Genomic DNA, 25,119 nt, shown 5'->3' on the forward strand with positions numbered 1-25,119 from the left:
GCACGCAGTACAGTGCAGTAAAAAAGCATCCCACACCCGCGTGTCAAGGGGTTTCAGCTTGATTGTACTTAAGTGACGCGGATAGGGGGGCTGGCGAGTGGCTCCATTAACGTGGACTAAATTTTGTTTGCAAGTATTAGGCAAAACAAAAGAAGATAAAATGTTTGGGAGGGATATCAAGAGCCTGAGTGGTGAGGCGCAGCGTTTTAACGGATATTGGGCAAATCTTTTCTTTTCGTGAGTTTTACAATTCAAAATTCTCATCATGATTCGTTGTTTGTTGCTCTTCGTCATTTTTATTAATTTGTTATCTATCATCGATTATCAATTACCGTAATTTACTATTATCTAATATTCGTTATTATTTATTGTCCATTACAAGTATTATTCACTGTTATAACTTTCCTGAATAAACCCCATGATGAATTGCAAAACGATTAAATTACAGTTGATAGTACAATATGAAAAGTGCTTCTTCCAGTTTTTTTTTTTTTTTTCTATTAATAAAAGTCCAGTATTGTAAAAAACGTGACCCATTCGTCAGGTGACTCATATTTCAAACCCAACTCAATTTTTCCAGCAAGGCCGGTGATACACGTTAGCCAAGCGGAGTAGCCACTCAGCCTGGTCTATATGAAACCTATAGAATGATGCAGTATCCCTGCATACCAAATGGATGTGCTTGTTAGGCGTGTGCGAGGCTGCGTCCGTAGAGGAGGTGAAATATACAAGTGGATAAGCCTAATAGTAATCCAAGAAATATCCTTACTTATCCAGCTATATCAGAGATTTCTCAAAAAACAAAAAAAAAAAACAAAGAATAAGTAAGTATTAAATAAATAAATAAACAAATAAATAACTCCGATCAGAATACGAGGCCGGTAATACTTAAAGAAACCCACTGTTCGCTTGAATGTCCACTAAAGCAGAGAGGACACTTCATGACGGCAGGTTGTCTAGTCGATATATGCAAAGTAGCAGGCTGTGGGTTGGGTGAACGGTAAATCTAAACTTTATCCAAAAGTGGGAGGAACGTCAGGAGTCAAGTGTTCTTTGACAAAAATGGACTTAGCCTCTTTTTCCCTTTATGTGTGTGGGGTGGGTGGGTGGATAGGTGGGTGGGTGGGTGTGGTGTATTTGTCTATAAGTGAGCTACGTACATGCATGGCTAAAACAGAAAATGAGAGAGAGAGAGAGAGAGAGAGAGAGAGAGAGAGAGAGAGAGAGAGAGAGAGAGAGAGAGAGAGAGAGAGAGAGAGAGGACACACACACACAGAGAGAGAGAGAGAGAGACACGAGGACACACACACACACACACACACAGATTGTCATACTGTGCTATTGGTACCAATACCGCAAAATATTATAATTAGCATTTGCACGTGGTTCTTCTAAAAAAAAAAAAACGGCAACATTGAAGTGCATGAAAGAAAAATAATTTAGGAAATAAAAAAAGAAAAATCAAGCTGAGAAATATAAGAAAACAGGTGTACTACAATAACTTTGATATATGCAAGTCATTATTACATCTCTCATAAAAGAATGAACCATGCTGCAGAAAACAAGAAAATGTGTATGAACGCAGAAGCTCTTCCGTCACGTCAGTAAGATATCGAGGGTATGCTGAATGCTGAAGTAACCTAGAAATAAATTTTACGAGAAGGAAAAGATTACTGGACATTTAAATGGAACACCGCAGCAAGGAATGTGAAACACGAATCAGGTAAGGTAATTGAATCTTGTGATGTTCTGTGAGGTTGAGTACGTAGGGTGTAGCTGAGCAGGCTAGGGGAAGGAGGGATGGAGGTTAGCTGAGATGGGGTATGGTAAGAGGAGGTCGATCTGGATGGAGCGTGATGAAGTAGAATGGTGTGGAGTAGCTCAGAGTAGATTGTAAGGGTTAGGTGATAAAGGATGGAGGTGATAAAAGCGATGGCGTAGGCGTGAATGACAGATGACGATCCAGAATTAAGGCCATGTTGATTTAGGTGCAGAGAGGGTATATGGGTGAAGAATCCTTAATGGGCTTAGATAAGAATAATGGACGGCTTCTGTGTGCCGAGGAAGGAAAGTGTAGGCGTACACCTTGAGATTTCAAGTCGATGCTTCGTTTCAGTACCGACTTTGAAAACTATATACCCCGGGTTCCTGGCGGAAATAATTGGATGAGATTGAACTGGCAAGTTAAACGAAGAAAACTTATCTCAGTCCAATAAAAAACAGAAAAGAAAGAAAAATCATTATCATGATCAAGAAAATACAAGGAAAAGTTTTGTTAGCATAACAACATATGCTTATAATGAAATGGAACATTAGTATCTTAATTACTTTTCATTATTATTTCAAATATATTCAGAGTATTACATTCAAATTTTTTTTTTTTGCCCAAGCAGTCATATGACGCCTCAGTAAATCATAACGTAAGTGTATCAGAATGCATTATTAACAATCTCGTCCTGCCTCACGCTAGTGTTCAAGCCCCAGGCAGACAGAGGAGGAAATAGTGGACCACTGGCTTACCAAGTTTTACGGTCCGCAGTTGATCACCTTGAAAAATAGAAAAATACACCTGCAAAGATACGTTTTGTCATGAACGGAAAGGATTAGTGGGGGACGGTGCGGATTACATGGATAAGTTTGACGGTTAATAGTTACATAAATCTTATAATATTGGAACTTCCGTGATTCACGAACAGAATCTGAATTTCGTTACTTTTGAATAGTTTATTACGGTTCGTGGATAATTCTAACAGCCACAAGTGCCTGTAACAGGATGCGAAACCAAGGCTTGGAAGGTGGCGCGTTGCATTGCACTTACGCTTCTTCATTTTTTTCCAGAATTTAAATAGACAAAAGGGCTGTATTACATTTGACGCTTAGTTGTTTTAAACTGTTTTTTCTTGGTACCGTCACTTGATTTAACTGGAAGTGGTTAAGAGAACAGGGAGTGTGCATGAGGCCTTAGCAGTTTATGCGATATCACTACGTTTGCTTGTATACTTGTACCTCTTTAAACTAACACAGACTTGGCTTTAATGAAAAGGAGTTCTAACTAAACTTTATTTATTTCTATCGTCATAATTCCGCTGTTAACTATACACGAAAAAACAGAAAGCTCTCATTCCTGTCGCATTCAAATAATAATTATACAATTTACAGGCCAAATATTATTCAAAGTTTAAAAAAGAGAAGTTCCGTCGCGTGCGAGAGAGAGAGAGAGAGAGAGAGAGGAGAGAGAGAGGAGAGAGAGAGAGGAGAGAGAGAGAGAAAGAGAGAGAGAGATGCAGGGGCAAGCTCAGAGGGTGCTGAGGAATGCATCTTGATGGTCCGGGGTGAGAGAGAGAGAGAGAGAGAGAGAGAGAGAGAGAGAGAGAGAGAGAGAGAGAGAGAGAGAGAGAGAGAGAGAGAGAGAGAGCGTAGTGTAGTTTAGTATTATGCAGTGTAGTGTAGCGTAGTGTACTGTGTGTGTGTGTGTGTGTGTGTGTGTGTGTGTGTGACGACAGAAATTAATCACAGCCCTCCTGTTTCCTTCACCTTCGTCTCCACGACGCTGACAGGAAACAAATGACCGAGAGGCGGGCTCCCGTCTCCCTTGCTCGGCTCCTTATCGTCACTGAAACCATCTGCACTGATGAAAATACCGTGAAGAGAGAGACGTAGCACCATCAGGCAACATGAGTGGCTGAAAACGAGATGAACGATGAGATATGATGAATGAAGTAATAGATCTACTTGAACTACAGCGTTTATTAGCCTTTTTGGGTAGAAATATATGTCTGAGCATTCTCTCATATTCACTGTGGCATTAAGTTTTATTAGTATCACATGCACAAAAATTTTTTCTAAGTATGATCGAAATATCAGTCAAAATTCACAATGGGACGAGGAGAAATGAATGACTTTGTAATCAAAATATCTATGACCGTAAGAAGGTATAAACCCCAAATAAATTTAGCCTCTCTATTTGAATGAACTTTTGCTGCTGGGGAGGCAATGAACGGCGGTGGGACCGGTAATGGCTAGTGGTAGGGATGAGGACTTGCAGTTAAGCAGCAGCGGCGTGGTGGCCGTGATAACGTCCCACACTCCCCCATTTGGCCGTAGGTTTGCAGCTCATCTGTGGCCGTGAGTGACATACCGTCCACAGTCAGAGCTGCCGGGGGGTTCATGGTAGGCTGGCGGCGTAAATGATGGCTCGTCTGCTCCGATATGCTCCCGCCGATAAGTAGGGGGCGACAGGAGGCCAAGAGGAGTAAAGTGGAGAATCTGTCAAGAGTAGTAGGGCAAAAAATTGCAATGAAAGATTTTTCACTCATCCTTTCTCGTAAAGGTCACACACATGCAAACACGAGAGAGAGAGAGAGAGAGAGAGAGAGAGAGAGAGAGAGAGAGAGAGAGAGAGAGAGAGAGAGAGAGTGTGTGTGTGTGTGTGTATGAACTGTTTATTAGCCGTGTTCAAGTATGTATATACTATAACAACCTGTTAATACCGTCTAGTGTTCGCCGTGAGCACGATGATTCCACGGCACGTTGGCGACACTCAACAAGGGTTCACGAGCAGAGCACCTCAATATGGCACGAGGACCATGTAATAGCCCTTCTGTGAGACTTAACCTGAACCAAAATTTCCATGGGTGCGGTTTTACTCTACTTGTGATTAGTGTATCATTTCACTGGACTTTCACATCTCATGCTATTACTTCTGAGCTAAGACGGCAGACACCGTTATATCTTTCGGACTCCTAAGTATAATAACACACACACACACACACACACACACACACACACACACACACACACACACACACACACACACAGGAAGATGCATGTAAAGAGTGGAAATAGAAAGAAAGAGAGAAAAATTAAAGAATTAATAAAAAAAAAGTACGGATGGTACCACTTTCCTTACTCCTCCCTCTCACGTTGTCATGACTGCAACTGTAACAATAAGACCATTTCTAACTAATGAAAAACATGTCACAATGTCACAAGAAGGAAGTTTCGGAACAACACCGGGTCCACCCGTGCCTGCCCCGCCCCGCCCCGCCCCGGCCAGGTGCATCGAAAGAAAAGTGTAACATCAAGGGGCACACACACACACACACACACACACACACACACACACACACACACACACACACGAATTTAATTTACTTTCGCTTTGTTCGGACACCACGTTTCGAAAAAAAATTACTAACAAAAAGTTGTTTTTTCGCCATACTTCAATGTACACCTAAAAATGCACAAATGCGTGCACACGCACACGCACACACACACACACACACACACACACACACACACACACACACACACACACACACACACAACGGTGAACAGAGAAAATTTCTTTCGTTCTAACATGAAGACAAAATATTTTGTGTTTGAACACGTGACAAAAACATGTTTGCATCTAAGACTGATAACGATGTCGACGTAGGCACAAGAGAACTAAGGAGGCAAGCAAATGTAGAAAACAGTTGTGTAAAAGGAAAAAAAAAGTGAGGTACAGCACACTGTTTTATGGACAACCAAGATTACAGAACTCCTTCCCGGCAACGAATAAATAGCCTTGCCTCTCATGCCTTAAGGAAATAAGTCACTCATGCTGCCATGAATGACTTCCTTCCGACGTAATGACAACTGAACAGCGTGGCAATCACCCGCGACCTCAATCCTTGCAGGGAGACAGACTACCACCACGCTGAACACGGACACCTCGCATCCATAAGACACACACCAGCGAGAACATGGACATTTACACAAGTGTCTCATTTAGTGTCTTAGACAGGCAAGATTTATAGGTACTCATATCATATAAATCATTGGACGAACAGTTTATAACTAAACTGTTCGTAACAAAACTTTCGTAACATTGATTTTAGGGTTTGATGACACCTCTCTAGCGCACCCTGAGACTCCGGATGGTAAGAGGTCGCTAGTCTGCGTAATGCCAAGTTCAGTTAAGACAGCCCGGAAGGGATCACTCGTGAAGTTTGTTTGTTTGTTGGGAGTGAAATTTGGTCAATAATTCATCCTCTTTTTGAGTCACTGAGAGAACTTTAGTAGTGAACAATTGATTTCGGTTCACTTGAGCTGGAGGATTCGGAGGTTTGGGCAAAGGCTGAGCAGCAACGTGATTGTTCTGGGCGGCTTGTACTCGCGTCACCGCACAAACCGGAAACAAATTAGGTTGTTCCCGCTCAAGTTCCCTTGTAGAATTATATTGGAGAGGTGAGTCTTTAATAACTAGGGGTGGAAAGACTGCACCACCGGCCAAGTCATTAGCCAGTAAAAACTCAGCATTAGGTATGGGCAAAGATTGATCACTACTGACCCCAACAATTACTTCTCCCTTCACTATAGGACTGTCAAGGTGTACTCTGGCTAACGTGAGTGGAAATGGATCACCAGTGTATTCGAAGGGTATTCGAAGCCGATGGTTTGTTGGAGAGATTAGTGGTTGGCGAGGCGGGTAAGAGGGCCGTAATAGTGTGTGTGTGTGTGTGTGTGTGCTCGCACGCACGCACGCACAGAGGAAGTGAGCAAACTAGAAAGAGAGAGAGAGAGAGAGAGAGAGAGAGAGATTCTGCTTAACTGCTGGCTTTAATATATGCTGCTGGACCTCCATTATCTTCACTTGTTCTTAAACTCTATAAAAGCTGTAAAAGTTTCTTGCATCCTGTTTGTCTTCTTTCTTAGCTAAAAACTGCTTCACAGAAAGACTTGCTCTCACAGGAAGAATCATATAGTACGATCCTGAGGAGAAAAAAACTATAAGAGTAAGTTCAGGTGCGATCCTTCCTTCCCAAACTTAAGATGGAGAAAATTACAAGTGACGTGAACCCCCGGCACACTTTTATACATCAAAGCTGCAAACCTTGTTGCCTTAAAACCTTTCACCTCAAGACAGCTTGGCAGTTTTCAGCCTTGTTTCTTTTTCTTTCACTTTATTGTAACTATTAATTAACTATTCCTTACCATACTATTAATTTCTATAGTGTTCTCAAGAATCCCTTGTTTCTCCAGATTGTTAAATATTTTTAGACGTGGAATATGAAAGTAGTGTTTTCCTACACAAATGGCCCAGATACTTCAAACTTTATTCCTTCCTCCAGTGCACCAATATCCAGAATCCTGCATCAGCCCTCCGTTAAAGGTGTTAATTCCCTTCACTACAAACGAGCCATAATACCACAAGGGTTTCCCCTGTTGTATGTATTTCATTTGATCCATTGCAACGCTTTTCCTGCCCTCCCCTTTGTAGGCAACAAGGTTTATAGTTCGGTGCCTGATGCTCGCCTCTGAGTTAAAAGGGGGCTTGCTCTGGGAATGCGCTTGTGTGTATCTTTATAGTAATATATGGAAAATAATAATGATTCGCAAATTCTTAGTAAAATATGTAAAACTGCCTCATCGATCATTGATGGTGCAGTAACTTGGTGACTACCTTTTCCTGCTGCTCCTCCACCACCCGCCCACAGGCGAAGCCTATCCCATCCAAGGATCTTGGCGGTCTACAACCTTTATTGCATTATGTCTCTTAATGCCGCCAATTTTCCCGGGATCCTATTTCCCTCAGCGTCTTCAGTAGTAATTCAGATGAACGAAGTCTCTCTCTCTCTCTCTCTCTCTCTCTCTCTCTCTCTCTCTCTCTCTCTCTCTCTCTCTCTCTCTCTCTCTCTCTCTCTCTCTCTCTCTCTCTCTCTCTCTCTCTCCTATTTCACTTCCACTATTGAACAAAGGTCTCCCTAATTTTCTCTACGAACCACGGTATGTTGCCAGCCGTTATTACGTTCAGAGTGAATAACTTATCTCTTGACTTGTTTCGTCTCTTTTTTCCTATGCTACGCCAAGGGATTCAACATTTTTTTCTATTCTTTTAATTACATCATAAATATCAACCATCTTCCTTCATTATTATTTATTTTTTAGAGAGACAACAACCATACCTCATGCAGAGCACAAAGTTCAGTACAGAACAATTTCAGGTTCCTTTTAAAATTTTTATTTTAGAGAGTACATCGTCAGCACATTTCCTAATGAGGGTGATCTTCAGGGAACGAAGTGTTCATTGCAATGAGGGATAACAATGCACAGATGAGATTCTCATGTGAATATAACGTTATGGCACCTAAAAGTTCATTTACCCGGTTATTCATGCGGATCTGAGAGCTCAGCATACAAGCAAATAACAGAGGCTAATACCTCTGCCAGTACCACGCTACCACCAGCAACATAGACCAAATTACCAGTTTACAAATTATCAGTATCTTACTTCTAGTGCGATTTTTGTAGATTCGTAAGCTAAGTTTCAAGTTAATTGCTGCCTCCTACACCAATGTGTGTGTGTGGTTGCCATCGCTGCACCAGCAAGCTTTTGCCATATGCCAGTAAGGTTTCATCGCTGGAGCACCTCTCTTCAACGCTGAGGAGGTCACATTAACGCGGGAACTGGATCGTCTATTATCCCCCCCCATCCAAAGCCATCCCTTGGAAGGGTGCGTGGCTTCGCCCTGAATCCCCGTAGCGTGATATTAAAGGGGCACACAGGAGGAACTACCTATAATGATTCAGTGTGAAGTAAACCTTGTAGTTTCAAGCCTGCATGCATATATATATATATATATATATATATATATATATATATATATATATATATATATATATATATATATATATATATATATATATATATATATATATACACACACACACACAGACACACACACACACACACACACACACGTGTGTGTGTGTGTGTGTGTGTGTGTGTGTGTGTGTGTGTAGTATGAGTATGGAATAAAGTATGATTTTAGAAACATGCAGTCATGCTCTCGATTGAAATAAAAATGGGGAAAGAAATCAGACAAATCCATCCTCAAGTGAAGACCACACTGATCGACGTCAGTGTGCTGTACACAATTCTGGCTATCGTGAATAGACAAGAGTACTCAGATCTTTGGATACCACATTGAAACATTTCACAGTAACAACAAAATAAATATTTTTAGTTTTATAAAAGGGCTTCGAAGTGAATGAATAAGGTAAAAGGATTGTGCACATTTATTAGAGACGAACACTTTACGAAAGTAACCCATATGAGGATGACGTTACATGAATTTCGGCGTATATATCAATGACTTAAGTCTTTCTTTCAACAAGCGTTGCATTTAGCATTAACTCATAAATCAAGAACATGAAGTGCCACAAAATAAAATCCTACAAAAGCTATAAGAGGCAAACTCTAAAATTTACTGATGATAACACTACTAGGAAATATGCAGAGAAAAGACTATTCCATCGAGGAGGAGAAAATAAAGTAAGACTGGAGCTATTCGCACTGGCAATGAGGAAAACCTCGGCAGTTCATTTTGCACATATGTACGTAAAGATTTACGTCAATGTATCGTCAGATTAACAGGATGCCACTCCAAATGCTGAAAATGAAAACTAAGGCAGAGGGAGATCCTGACGAAAAACACGAGATCATAAAATTCTCCGGTGAACTTTGAAGTAGATAGGGAATAAATGGAGAAGTTGTGAGTGGGTTTTCTCCTCTTTTTTTTTTTTTTAAATAACGTTGGCCAGTGATAGCAGCAAAAAATGGTGATAAAGAACACAAGAACACCATAGAGAGAGAGAGAGAGAGAGAGAGAGAGAGAGAGAGAGAGAGAGAGAGAGAGAGAGAGAGAGAGAGAGAGAGAGAGAGAGAGAGAGAGAGAGAATTTACATAAATACATATTGGCAAGGGAACACAGACTGATAGACAGACAAACAGACAGAGACAGAGATAGAGACACAAGAGACAGGGATGAAGATATAAAGACAAGGACAGAGACAAACAGACAGGAAGAAGGAGAGACGGAGGTAGACAGAGAACCTTACTGACAGGCAAGGAAAAAAAAAAAACACAGACAAGTGAACAGACAAAATGTGAGAAGCGATACAGATAAATAACTTTTAACAAATTCATTGGGGATATTCCTGATAAAGTGAATAAGGAGCTATCGGCGGCAGAGAACATCTTACAAAATAAAAAATTACTGTATTGACTAAATATTACATTTCACATTTTGGAAACGAAACTTTTAATTATTTCAGTGGGCAAGGTAGGGTTCATTTACGGCTATATATATATATATATATATATATATATATATATATATATATATATATATATATATATATATATATATATATATATATATATATATATATATATATATATATATATATATATATATATATATATATATATATATATATATATATATATTTTTTTTTTTTTTTTTTTTTTTTTTTTTTTTTTTTTTTTTTTTTTCCCGACTAATTCCAGAATGTTGTGAAAAATAAAATTCTCGCTTTACTGCAACTTATTTGATACCTGGTCAAATATTAAACACATAATTTTCCTATTCCATGTTTCTATCAAGGTGAACAGGGCTAATTCAGAATTTTTTTCATTTAATAAAATCACTTGCATAAAGTCATTAGTGTGCTCTTCCAACTTGTACGTATTTTTTTACGTTTTTGCTTCCTCACCTTCAGCAAAGTTTGTGAATGTACATGTAATCCCATTTCTTTTTTTTTTTTTTTTTTAATAATGCGAGTAATATATTCACAGCATTACCGAGACTTCAACAACAGAACACACAACTACCCTGCTGGGAAAACTGTAATTGGCTGGCGACTGCAGCATATCTGACCATGGCACCGAGACCATTTCCAGTTTTAATTCTATATATTTCATGATCAGTTTATGTATTATATGCACAATATACAGAACGCATTGTGATTTACAATAGCGATCACTTCTCAGTTTTATTATAGCAAGGACAAATCGGTATTCATGCAAGAGAAGTGATGATAACTACCTAGTAAAAATAGTGGACTGAGAAGCAATCCTTATGGTAAACTCGAGGTAACTGTAGACTGTAGACTGTAGCAGCAACCTAAGACTTAAATAATTCAGTGAGGAGGCAGAGCACCGTAAGCCACGGTGAGGTTCCCTAACTACAACACAGATAAGGAAAGAAGAAGCGAATTTCCGTTTGCCTTAATTTTCTCATTTTACGAGTACGTACCCGCTTCACAGCCTGAATTCGCAACTTTTAACGAAATCTTCATTTGAACTTACTCAAGAAAAATCTACATTACCTGAGTTACACATTATGAATATATTACGCTGTAAGTGCACCGTGTCCCTTCCCAGCCAAGGCGAAGGTCAACAGCAACGCAAAGGCTACCGAGGGGTTATTCGCCTTCATTATGCAGCAACCTTGCTCATACATACAACACAACTTTGCCCACTAGGCCTACGCTATACTGAATTTTATCCTGTTACTCGAAACTTATTCCCATGGGACGGTGTGAGGAGAGCAAAGGAGGAGAGGGATAAGAGAAAAGGATAGAGAGAGAGAGAGAGAGAGAGAGAGAGAGAGAGAGAGAGAGAGAGAGAGAGAGAGAGAGAGAGAGAGAGAGAGAGAGAGAGAGAGAGAGAGACAATAACAATAACGGAAAAATAAATGAATAAATGAATAACAATAATGATTTATCCATATATATATATTTAGTATACATCAGGCCGGCAATCCTCCGGGAGGTGGCCCAAACAAAGCACCACACACAAACACACACACACACACACCCGTCTGCCGCTGTTGGAATGGGGTCTCGTGAACCACCGTATTACATCACAGGAGCTCAGACGTAGCACAGCTGGCCACATGCGTACATCCATAGCAAGGCCTATTAGCATGTGGAGCCGGTTACGGGGCGGGATACTCCGTAGGAAGTATCCCGTATCTGTTGTAGTCTCAGGATTGAAATAGATGCGGGGAAGGGAACAGTCTTATTATGAAGGGCAGGGATAAACCAGTGTGTAATAATAATAATGATAATAATAATAATAATAATGATAATAATAATAATAATAATAATGGTAGCAGTAGTAGTAATAAAAGTAATAGAGTATAAAGGTGGGAAGGATGTGTATGGGGAACAAGTGCAGCTAAGGAAGTTAAGGAAGAGGAGAATGGAGAAAATTAGGAGAGAGAGGTGACGGAGGGATGAGTGAGGAGTGATGTACAGGGAGGGGCGAGGGGTGAGGGAGGGTGATGAGCGTTCGACATCGCGGCTCAGTCAGGAGTTACGCCGCTACAAATTGAAAAACTTTCAAACTAACTTTCAGCAATTATGAGACCCAGGGTGGAGGGTGTCGCGGTGCAGGGGCCGAGAGAGGGAGAGGCAGAAAGAAGAAGCAAAGGTGGGCGGAATCCTACAGGGGGAGTTTGAGAAGTGGAAGAGGGAAGTGGACCTCTGGGAACGTATCGAGGGGAAGTCTCAGAGGTAGTAGAAGTGAATGCCTTTTTTATAGCTGGAGAAAAACAACAGAAGAGTAAAAAGTGGATCAGTAGAATGTAGAGAAATAAGCCTATATAGTTAAGGTAGCGCTCGTCCCTTAAACTGAGTGATCAAGATGGGATGAAAGGCTTAACGTGCGATTCATTTTTCTACCAGATATAAGTCGTACTCCAAGCGTTGCGTACTGGAAGCGTAAGAGATCTATTGACGTGTTGGAAAATTCAACTGAGAACCTTCAGTACTGACGAAAAATGCAGCGAGACTTGCGAATTCTGCATTAAGGGATGTGGTGGTATAGTAAAGGTGGTGGTGGTGGTTCTGTGTGTGTGTGTGTGTGTGTGTGTGTGTGTGTGTGTGTGTGTGTGTGTGTGTGTGAATAAAATATACCTAGCTAACTCTGCAATGCAAACTGAAGGAGCACCGAGGGACAAAGAAATACTAAGAAGGAAAAGAAAGACTCACCAGGGAAGGGAGGACACCTTAGCGAGAGTGAGGGAGAGGAAGAGGGAGAGGAAGAGACAAAAACAGGAGGGGAGCCAGGCAGACGAGTGGAAGTTGACGAAATTCTTGAGAGTATGAGATGCATTATAAACACATGCTTTGTCTTAACTTAAAGCTTCGAGATAACTAATTAAAGTGAACTAACACTCTCGTATTTATGAAGGACACAAGAAACATTACATTTTACACACATATCAGTGAAACTCATAAGGTAAAATTATTCTAATGTATCTGTGTGTGTGTGTGTGTGTGTGTGTGTGTGTGTGTGTGTGTGTGTGTGTGTGTGTGTGTGTACCGCCATGAACGATTACCGTAATAATTCAAAATGTTACTAATATATATGGCATAATGTGTGTTATTTGGAATCTGATAATGAGGTAAACAAAATCTTCCCAAAGTCCACCAGGTCACCGGCGAGCTCTCGCACTCAGCCCACCGGGAAGGCAGGGGAAGACTGTCCTCGTCCCTGTCAGGCTGGAGCGCCTCAGGCCTGCAGGTGGGGAGGAAATGGTCCAATACTCCTTTTTGAACTGTCACTCCCCTACCCCAAGGAAACACATACAAAAATAAATGACTGATAGTAGATCCGTAATCCATTTCAGTTTGAAAGAGGAAAGATATATGGAAGAAATCCCTATCTGATAACCTATGTGTACTCCTGTTCATATTTTATAATTTTAACTTGGAATTTACAAAAAAAAAATTCAGACAGCGTGATGCACCTTTTTCTTTGACAACAAATTAACCTGCTTTCCTCCATGAAACGTAGGTATGAAAAATACAACTGCTCTTTTTATTTCCTACACGAATGCTGTTCTCGTTTTATCCACCTGTGTGTGTGTGTGGGGGTTGGTTGGTGGGTGGGTGTGTCAAACGGAACTAACTTCTTACCCTCACAAAGACTTAAAGGACTTAACTTGGAGTTCGATAGGAGTTGCAGCAGGAGAGTGTGGAGGAAGCGGTACAGGTGTGTTGATGACGGAGTGAGGGGAAGGGTGTTGAGTGGCGGGGCTTGACGTAAAGGTGCATGGCGGAAGGATGGAGACAGAGGGTCGACATAACGGGAATGACGCTGACTTGTTATGGGTAATGGTGCTGCGGTCAGTGTATGGTAGCGGGGCTTCGGGATACCCCTATAATTCTTCCTACGTGTATTGCATGCCGGGTAGGAGCGAGACATTAAGCGGAACGACGGGAAGAGAGAGCAAAGTAGCGATCGTGAACTGGTTACAAGAACATCCGTAGCCGGGTTAAGAATGAATCGCAATCAATAGAAACACAAGGACGATGGATATAACGGAGACTGTGTGATAATTAGCAGTACATTAATGTTTGGAGATGGTTACAGGAAACATGCAGAATCATTAACAGTGTGATGATAAGACGACATTTTAAAAGAATCAGTATCATAAAAAGATACTTGCCCGATACACCCCTTCCACCTGTATACTCAGTAACACTTCAGCAAAACTCAAAAGTGTTCTACCAATCCAGCCGAGGAATACCGCTCAAGCTATTCCGACGAGGACGACACCAGCTTGACACAAGATTAAATGGCGTCTATCATGCTCCCGTCAAGTCTGCTATTAATAAAACGTTAAATGAATGGTGGGGCTTCCCTCTTTTTTCCACACCCAGAAAATGGGCGAGTCCTCAGCCTGGTTTATCTTTCTCTCGAGAACACAGTGGCATACTCAATCTGGAGTCTAATTTCTGATTCGCTGCCAAAGCCGACCAGAGGTACTGTTTAGTGTGGCCAGAGAAGCTCATAATACTCAGGGCTGCATACTTAATGTCGTCATTTCTCATCATAGGCATTCTCGAATCTCACTGCAGCCATCACTGCTCTACCTCATCCATAAGGCCGGTGCTCTTCACCTGAGAACACAGCTCACGATGTCCGCCCGTCCCAGACTTCTTGGTTAGGCATTCAGGTCATAAGGCTTTTTTTTTTTTTTCGATACTCGATAACCTGACATTCGGTGCGGCCGCCCGCAAACTACTCATATATCTTGAGCAAACGACTTACTTTAATTTATCTTCACCTCGCCTTCCGCTTATTGCAGAGCCTAACACATTTCTTTATTGGATTTATCTTCATTGCACTAGTAGATGGAAACAGTGGTCACTACGCCTACTTATCATTTGAAGATAATAGCTAAAATGAGCAGCAGTTGCCATCCCCCCATTTAAAAACTAAGCATAGACAGCTGGTGGTGATACAACTATCATTACTATTTAGAGGTGTACGACCCGTTCATGATAAACACCATTCTCTTTCGAATGAACTCGCACCGCATTGTACGAAAAAATCAAATGAGCTTTCTCTCTTTCTCTCAGTAAATACACATACTGCTATTTTCGTGTTATTTCGTAACAGCGTCCATCCAGTCCTCCATGTCACTGAGGTGCTTCAAAATACATTCTCCTCTCATTGTTCTGCGTTGTCCCAGTCTATCCGAATTGTGTGTGTGTGTGTGTGTGTGTGTGTGTGTGTGTGTGTGTGTGTGTGTGTTTAAGGCCAGATTACATAATTTTCCTTAAATAGCCTTGCAAAAGTAGAGGAGTTATTTGTTACAGCCAAAATTTTCCGCTGTATTCTGCTTAACCAACTCTGTCACAGTAACTTTACTACCTGTGGACATGTGAACATAGTAACACTACCACTGACTAATGCTCACGCTCTCAATTGGTCCACATATCCCTGTCCTTTTTTGAAACCCGTGGCAAATTACCGCAGTATTTCTACTAAAATCATTACTTCATTGCAAGGTACGGGAACAATAAATTAATGCAATCCGGAATCTTGGAATCTGGAATCATGGTTGTGGTACGAATAAAATTTTCACATTATTTTTTAAAACGAGAGGATTACGTAGACCAATCAACGAGTAAATTTCAGTGGCAATATCCGCGTGTCCTCAAATGTCAAATACACAAGTGATGAAACAAAGCAGAGTAAGCATTGCGTGGCAGGCAGTCGTAGTATTGAAAGGCTTGTCTCGGCACCTAAAGAAGATGCCGTTCCAAATTGCACTTTGTATCTCACATCATAAACTAAACTTAAGTAGCAAAGTCGATTTCTTGCATGGATAATACCGAAACATGGATGAAAATACTACTTTCCTACGCATACACTTTATGTATGTGGTACCTAGATGAGTGTTTGGTAATAAAACATGGTAATATAGGGAAAAGTGAAAAGATAACATTACAACAAGGTCATCACGTGACAGCGAGTCAGATGTGAAGTTGAAGGTGTCAGTTTAATATTTCCTTACATTTATTTGCTGATAGTAAACGGTGTTAGGCAAATGGGGGAGTAGACTCGTGATCTTAATAATGAGGATGCAATCATATACATCCTCTTCTTATTCCACTTTGATGCCTCTTTGTTAATGATAGAAGACAGAAACATTTTGTTAGAAAGGGGAGTTGTGAAACCAATAGCATGGCAGTATTAATTAGGGCAGGTTCCTCGTCACCGCCGATTTAAATGTGATGGCTGCTTTGTCTTTGTAAGAATGACGAGACCTGTTCGGGTTCAGAGGTCGGTTAGATTCGGTAGGATCCATAAGCGTGAAAAAAAAAAAAAAAGTAAAATAAAAGAATGACAACTCAATGCTCAATGTTGCTGATGGAAAATACTTCCATTTTCATTCATCCTGATGCCAGAACTGAAAAAAAAAAAAACACACATTCAACACCACAGCCAAGATGCACGCTGCCTGCCTGCTTGGCGTACTCGGTGTGGTGTCCTTCCATCACTGTTGTGGAAAACTCCACGGCAGTCCGTCACCCACGCACGCCAGCCTCATCATCCTATCCTGACAGTACCTACAAGCCCTACGGTGAGTCTCAGTGGTCACCCATCATCTGTATCACTGACGGCCTTGCATCATCCCTGGCCCACCACAGAGTCACCATCACGCGCCCGTATCCTGCCATCACCACGGCGTCACGCAAGGTTGAACAAAGGGCAACAAATTCATCGCAATATTCTGTCGCAGCGTGGGGGTGGGGAAGGTCCTCCACACTAACTACTCCCATGGCGCTGCTCCCATAAAAAGACTTAAAGCAGATATATCCGTCAGAGGCCCCTGCAGCGGTCTCCCTCACCCCGGACGGATAAATAGAATACTACAGCTCGTTTTTGCGTCTAGGCGAAAATAGTGCAGGTTTTCTCTGGCTATTGGTTTTGTTGCTCTGTGGTGATGTGCAGCGAATATTGGATCTTCAGGTGGTGACTTTGTAATATAATTCAATTAAAGGAATTTATGAGCACCATCTAATTATATGATCGGTGCCACTTTTCTTTTCCCATAAGCTGCATCCCTTAATGTCGACGATATTATCTGAAATGGGTCGTCTTTTCTGATACAATGTTTCCAGAAAAACCGTGGCGCCATTTATCAGAGCCTAGGGCCCAAAAGAAGTGTTCATTGTGGCCACCTGGAATGGGACAGGCACCACTCCTGCTGCCGCCACCACCGCCACTGTCGCCGCCGTCCCCGCTGTTCCCTCTACCGTTCCCACTCATGCAACAAACACCATCACCGCCAGCAACAATACAACCGTGATCACCATCACTATATTTTCGTCGGACAATGATCACACATATCACCGGTATCTCCACCAACACACCACCACCCCTACCACACCACACCACCACGACCACCACCACCACCTCCACCACCTCCACCTCCATATTTCATCACCACCGCCACCATCGACCCACTACCGGTAAACAAAGTTAAAATAGGGTATTTTACCGAAAACATTCGCGCCACGTCGCCGCCCTCACCTGTTGTTGACAAGTTCCGCGATCCACAAAGCGAGAAGCCATCGTCTGCACACGCACGCACGCACGCACGCACGCACACGCACGCACGCACACACACACACACACACACACACACACACACACACACACACACACACACACACACACACACACACACACACACACACACACACTTTCGTCTTGCTAGTGTCCATAAATAGCACCATCTTGTCTAATTACTAATCATCAAATGTTTCTTACACTTATTATAAGAAATTAAACTCAAAGAGATTTCAGAAAACACTGAAGTCGCGGGTATTTTTTTCCTTTCCGGGCCCCTGATAAGCCAGTGTTTAAGCCGCGTCTCCGCCAAAAACATACACCATGTGATTACTTTCCAGCCATTAACACGGCGGGAGCCACACACGTCACGCACAGCTTCTTTACGCGATAACCACATGAAGGCTGAGGAGCAGCTGCGGGTGAGAGAGAGAGAGAGAGAGAGAGAGAGAGAGAGAGAGAGAGAGAGAGAGAGAGAGAGAGAGAGAGAGAGAGAGAGAGGTTCCTTTTGTGTGTAGATACATAAATGTACGCATACATGGACAAGAAAACTGATAGGAATATACTTACTAACTTATTTGTTTGATTACTCAATAGCTTATTTATTAATTTATTAGTGAAGTTATAGGGGCGCTCGGCCCATAACTGAACCCCAGGGAATTGGTTCCTTGACAAAAGCAGATGACTGCTGGACGGGTCTTCTTTCAAACTATCGTCCCTATGTGTGTAAGTTGGGAGCGAGAGGGTTTCCAGAGGGTGCTGCAGTTCTTTCCGGGTGGTGTGCAGCTTCCGCATGTATTAATGGTACCCTATGTTGCTACGCTTTGCATGCTCATCACTTTCAGTTTCCGCCACTGGTTAGCCTCCCGGGCAACAAAAAAAACTTGCGTTAGTCCCCTTTGCCAGTACATGCCTTCTCCACCACAAAGACCTAGTAATGGACAGCACGTCTATTACGACCCTGGTAACTAGGGTCCTTGCAGTACCAAGCCAAGCAATATGGGATTCGCAGACACGGTGTGGAAACTGACTAATTCCTGATCGTTTATCTTTTAAATCTAACCTTAGATGGAACTCAGTGAAATCTTTTGGAAGACGAAGCTCGACAAGCAGAACTCCCGACACTTTCGTATTACCTAAATCAATGGTTGGCCGTCCTCAAACTCAGTTTGCAGTGGTAGCATTTGTGTACTACCGCCGACATAATAAATTCACTCTCAGTGATAAAACTCGTCTTCCATATTCCTCAGTGTAATGCAAAAAATCACCACTGACATGTTAGTCAGGCACAACGCTACGTTTGTGTGTGTGTGTGTGTGTGTGTGTGTGTGTGTGTGTGTGTGTGTGTGTGTGTGTGTAGAGAACTATTTCATGCATCCACAGGGTAAGCGTGTGTCAGACAGATCTGATTGTCATGGCATTTTACGCATAATATTTAGTGTAAGCATTCTCGTACTCAAGTCCAAGCTCCGGGTTCCGCTGACACGGTCTTCGCGAAGATGAGCATTAAAACGATTATGATGACATCCCTCGCAGATCCCGCGCTTCACCGCTCGCCCGGCTACACAAATTTCCTTTTTCCTCGTACGTCAAAGGGTTGGGAGGGGGAGAAGATGCTCGGCTCTGAAGGGCTTGATGGGTCAACATCTGAACACAAAAGCTAGACCGCTGAAATATTCAGGAAAGCAAAGTGGCCCGTCGCCAGCTCCCACGCTCCGCCTCGCTGCAACTGCTAGTGAAATAAGCAAAGCTATGTATTGCTATAGATTCCCTTCTATAAGTCAGAATTGTAAGGCAACCACTTCTTTGCTCTGATCTTCTGAGGTGCTCGGTTCTCATCCGATCCGTTCCACCTCACAGCAACACACAATAACAACCAGCAATGGGGGCACTTATGGCTCACTCATGATGCACTGCTAACTGAACGAAAATTACCACAACCTGATGCATGGTCGCTCCTTACACACTTGTCTATTGTGTGCATGTAGTAAATCATGTGACCTGCAGCAGCTCGAGGATCGGTGTCCAAGACCGTTCTTAGCTATGGGACTCTACCTGAAATTAATTTTGGGTATTAAGTTCCACTTCATAGGTAAAAAAAAAGAGACGTAATGTAATCTAGAAACCTACAGTATATATATATTTTTTTTCAATTCTCATGTGAAACTGAAAGCAAATCATAATCCATACAAACAACCACTTAAATTCCTCCACTATGATCTGACTAATCAATAAAAACAACGTACTTCACTCTTTGCAGTTATCATGGAGGATATAGAAATTAATTCATATCATATGCTATATAGATAAATAATTGAATTAGTATCAGCTATTCTGACAGATCGGTAAAGTGTGATCCAGGTAGTTCACTATTTCAGCTGTCTCATACTTCTGCTACCGCAACAAAGCATTCACAACAGTGGATCCTAAAGCGTCATCCTGGTAATTCCTGGTGCCGTCCTTCTCTCCTTGACCTCATCCACTTTAACGGTCGATCAATTTCTTCTTCTATATGAATGATGGAGCAGTGAGTCGTTCCCGGAGTAATGCCCCACATGTAACAGTGTGTCTGTGGCTCCCGAAGCGACCCAAGTAATGTGACGACAACGTTGCTCTTGTCTCATGTTCTCACAGTTTCCTCGATACTTACAATGATTCAGAGAGATACGAACGCGCCTCGCCTTAGTACATTGTTCTTTTCCACAAGGACAAAGAAGGAGATGATGATGAAAAATACAAAAGCACAAAACTCCGCAGGGATGCAGCTCGCGGGAAGAAGCCAGAAACAATCGTCAGCAGCGGACAAAAGCTCCAGGATTTACACTATTCTGCACTATTGACAGCGTCGCCGGAATCGATGGAAATCCAAAAAATACGACGCCTCCTGTCGAGGGTGGGGAGGGGATCAGCCTGTTTTAATGGCAACAGGCATTTTTAGGCACGCGCGCGAGGACACACACACACACACACACACACACACACACACACACACACACACACACACACAGGAGCAAGAGAGAGAGAGAGAGAGAGAGGACGAGACGAGACGAGACTGAGAAAAGAGGGGATTTAAAAAAAAGTGTGTGTGTGTGTGTGTGTGTGTGTGTGTGTGTGTGTGTGTGTGTGTGTGTGTGTGTGTGTGTGTGTGTGTGTGAAAGAGAGAGAGAGAGAGAGAGAGAGAGAGAGAGAGAGAGAGAGAGAGAGAGAGAGAGAGAGAGAGAGAGTGTGTGTGTACCAGACTTCCTTGATGCGCACACACGTGCTCACACCTTCTGAAAGGTTTGTCCAGGGTAAGAAAAAATAAACGAGCAAATTGTTTTGGTTGATGTTCAGGTGAATGGAGGTGTCTTGACGGTGCAGCAGCAGGGGCGCTGTGCCTACTCGCCTTCACGCTCCCCTGGGTGCTGCGCTGTGTGGGGCACGACTTAATCAGGGGGCTGCAGGGAGGCCCGTCTTCTAAATCATTATCCTCAGTTCATTCACACAAGGTAATACACTTTTCTTCACGCTCCTTAAAAATAACATGCTCATTTTTATTTTCAACAAGAAATATGCATAATTCTTTATTTAATGTACACCGGAGCGCGAGATTTGATGTATTCTGACTAACATTTGTGAAGAATATTATTTCTATCTCTCCAGATATAAATCAGTTTCTCTTTTTCTTACCTAAGCCGTGTCACCTTCAACAAATTCAAGGTTATATAGATTTAGTCTGCATGTGAAGTGTACTGAAAAACATTTTCAGCATAAGTAGATCCTTTTCTTCTTTTGCAGCACTGCCTCACACCATACGCACATCAACATATACGTATGTTTTGTGTGAAATTATATCAAATTCATTTATACACAAAGTAAAGCGGCAGATAGTAATTCAAAACAATCTACTATAGTAAACAAATAAAAAAAATAAAGAAAAAAAAATTACGAAGAAAAAAAAAGATGAAAAGAAAAACAAACAAGCAAATGATTTGTGGGCTAATTACAAAAACAGAAGAAATTACTGATTTCCACACTCGCCATCCTGACACTCACATCACTGTGTGTACTCACATGCGATGCTGCAGTGTCATTTGTTGACTAACTACTCAAGTGTTGGTATTCATGAATTCATGAATACGAACTTGCAGGAAGAACATCCGCGTCAAGATGCACTACTCCGCTGCACACAAGGCAAACAAAAACGTTGACAAAAATGTGAAGGTTGAGATGAATGCGTGTTTTTCTTCGAGCTCTTCTTACAGGTCTTTACATGAAGTTGAAAATAAAATAATGAAGTGCCCGGTAAAGATTCTTGTGGATAGGAGAGAGAGAGAGAGAGAGAGAGAGAGAGAGAGAGAGAGAGAGAGAGAGAGAGAGAGAGAGAGAGAGAGAGAGAGAGAGAGAGAGAGGTCCCAATATTGTGGTGTAAATAGAGACTGGGAGAGAATTGGTGAGAAACAGACGAGATGAAAGGTCCTTTGTTCCACTTCTCGAGGTCAGTGGTTTGCCATGAAGTAGCCCATGCATGACACTGGTCATTGCCGCCAGGGAGACACACCCAGGGCTAAAAAGGGAACAGGAAAGAGTGAAAAACCGCACCATATGATCCTCTTGTTGAAAGTTACTGCGTTGTTAATCAGTTACGCAATAACTTAAAAGCAAATATATTTTCTTTCATTTTTTTCAGTGCAAATATTGAATAAACGTATTCTTTTAAACATACCTGTACTGATTTTTTGAGGGGTCCAACAATCATCAGTCGATTTTCAGAATGACTTTTTTATTTATTTATTATTATTATTATTATTATTATTATTATTAGAAAGAAACACAACCTGATGTCACGAACATGCTGCCGTGCGCACTTGTCAGCAGCAAAAATACTATGCAAAATGCTAAAGCTTCTGTTAAGAGCGGAGGGTTTAATTTCTGAAATAATAATAATAATAATAATAATAATGATAATAATAATAATAATAAAGTCCGGAAATATTCATAGACATATATTCCATGACATGAAGAGAGAGAGAGAGAGAGAGAGAGAGAGAGAGAGCATTCACTTCGACTAATATAAAAAAAACAACATAAAAACACTTATAACTGATAGTAGATAAAATGAATATATAGATAAAACAGACATGAGCTAAAAAAAAAAATCCACAAAACCTATTAAGATGACAGAAAAAAAAGTTATCCTCCTACCATTGCATCTAAATGAAGGAAAATTATCAACTTGACGGCTAGAACCTCGGAAAAAAAAAGTGAGGAAGCGAACCACAAATTTTTCACACTTTTCCCGCTGCCTGCATCCCAAAGCACACACGCGGGATCGTAACACGGGAGCCAAACACCTGAACTTGCGCCAGTGCGGAGGGCCATGCCGCCTCCAACCCCTCTGGCTTATTTCCTAACTTCCCACACTAACTCGGTGCACCACTGACGCCAAACGGCCCCAGCCTCAGTCCGCACCGCCACGCCCGCCACCTCTCCTATGTTGAGGAGTAATAATGTTAGAAAAAGAAGAGTGAAAAGGTCAACGAAGGGGGAGAATAAAATAGTACTGAAGAATAAGCTGTAACTTTTGATAAGGAAATAATGTCTGTATATGAACACGCTTGGTGCGTTTATTACACTGGAGTAACGGGTGGTAGGTGTACTAAGAGTTTCAAGATTCTCAGATGTGCAAGTGTACCCGTAGCACCGACCACATGAAGTTCTTGCATTCACGGAGTAGTTATGTGTATTTTTTTCTCTCGTTTTTATGTACTATACAGCCTTGAGAGAGAGAGAGAGAGAGAGAGAGAGAGAGAGAGAGAGAGAGAGAGAGAGAGAGAGAGAGAGAGAGATGCAGAAATAAGAGTGTGTGTGTGTGTATATATATATATATATATATATATATATATATATATATATATATATATATATATATATATATATATATATATATATATATATATATATATATATATATATATATATATATATATATATATATATATATATATATATATTATAGTGTCAGAACTAATACACAAAAATGCGTGCTATGAAGAATGCGCATTATCTTAAAGGGAAACTAAAATGCTTAAGTGTACCATTGAATACTATTTTCTTTCTTGCAGGTCGGTTATTATTTTCTGTGTCTTAAGAAGGGTAACAATATGAAAACATAGCAGCGATATCAATTACATCCTAACAAAATAGTTATAGGAGCTTTATTATAAACTTCACAACCCAATTACTATGATTGGCTGTGTGTAGTGGTTCTCATGCGTGATTTATATATATATATATATATATATATATATATATATATATATATATATATATATATATATATATATATATATATATATATATATATATATATATATATATATATATATATATATATTTTTTTTTTTTTTTTTTTTTTTTTTTTTTTTCGTGGCTCTTCCACACTCTTCCGGTCGAGGCTAACTGCGATGCGGTATCAGACTTTGCTCACTCTACCAACTTATTTACAATTAACTACCCTGTGTGAGAGAGTTATTCCTAACATTAAGTCATGGCCTCGGTTTGAATATTTTCTTAGTCTCCGTGGGCGATACCTCCCTCCCTCTGACTGAAAATATCCAACCTGCGATCTTCACACTTTTGAATGATGATATTTTATGTTTCTATCTGATCTCCCTGTGATCTTCTGTAAGCCAAGAGTGATAGATTTCATTCCTGAGTCTTTCCTTCCCCTTCACCTGAGACACCATCTTTGTTGCTCGACGTTGTACCTTTTGTAGGCTCGACATCCCTGATTACATAAGGCCACCTGACGATTTTGCTATGTTGGATCAATATATTCAAATATCCTTCTGATTAACTCCATGCTTTCGTTTGCCTTATCACTCTTCTCAGCAAGGTTGTCTTAGAATATCATCTTGTAGTCTATCGCAACATATATGTCCTTTTTGTGATGGTTCTGCCATTGTTGTTGAGTGCAGTGAAGTTTTGGTGCATCATTGTTGGACCTACCGCCATCATGCATTTGCCTACGTCGGGATGAAAGTCAAGCATCTATTTCTCTGACCATCTTCCAAGTTCAATGAGGTTTTCAAGTAGTATGATGCTGCCACTTTTGTCTCCAATCCACCTGAATACTTTGGTGTCGTTTGTATATAGATAAACCTCATTGTTGTGTAGGTAGCTAATAAACAACACAAACAGCAGCGGACCAAATACTGATCCATTTGCCCGCAGTCCAGTCAGACACTTCTCCATTTACCACAATCTTCTACTTTCTGCCCATCAGGAAGCCATCAACCCATCTTGGAATGTGCCCAGTAATTCAACAACGTAACTTATAAATTAAATTATGTTACCATTCTTTTGGCTCATACTTCTGAGTGGAATAACTTCTGGTCCCTTATTCTCCAACACCTCGACGTCTTGACAAA

General features: G+C 41.2%; 1 long non-coding RNA gene across 1 annotated transcript in view; it reads right to left on the bottom strand.

Moving 5' to 3' along the window:
- Positions 1-3,680: 3,680 nt before the first annotated feature.
- The window catches only part of LOC135107052 (uncharacterized), an 81,212-nt gene continuing 59,773 nt past the window's right edge, over positions 3,681-25,119 (bottom strand). The window contains exon 3 of the long non-coding RNA XR_010271562.1: positions 3,681-4,266. This is a non-coding gene — a long non-coding RNA (uncharacterized LOC135107052). The remainder of the gene's footprint in view (positions 4,267-25,119) is intronic.

This window comes from Scylla paramamosain, chromosome 14, assembly GCF_035594125.1.
Source record: "Scylla paramamosain isolate STU-SP2022 chromosome 14, ASM3559412v1, whole genome shotgun sequence".
Taxonomy (NCBI): Eukaryota; Metazoa; Arthropoda; class Malacostraca; order Decapoda; family Portunidae; genus Scylla; species Scylla paramamosain.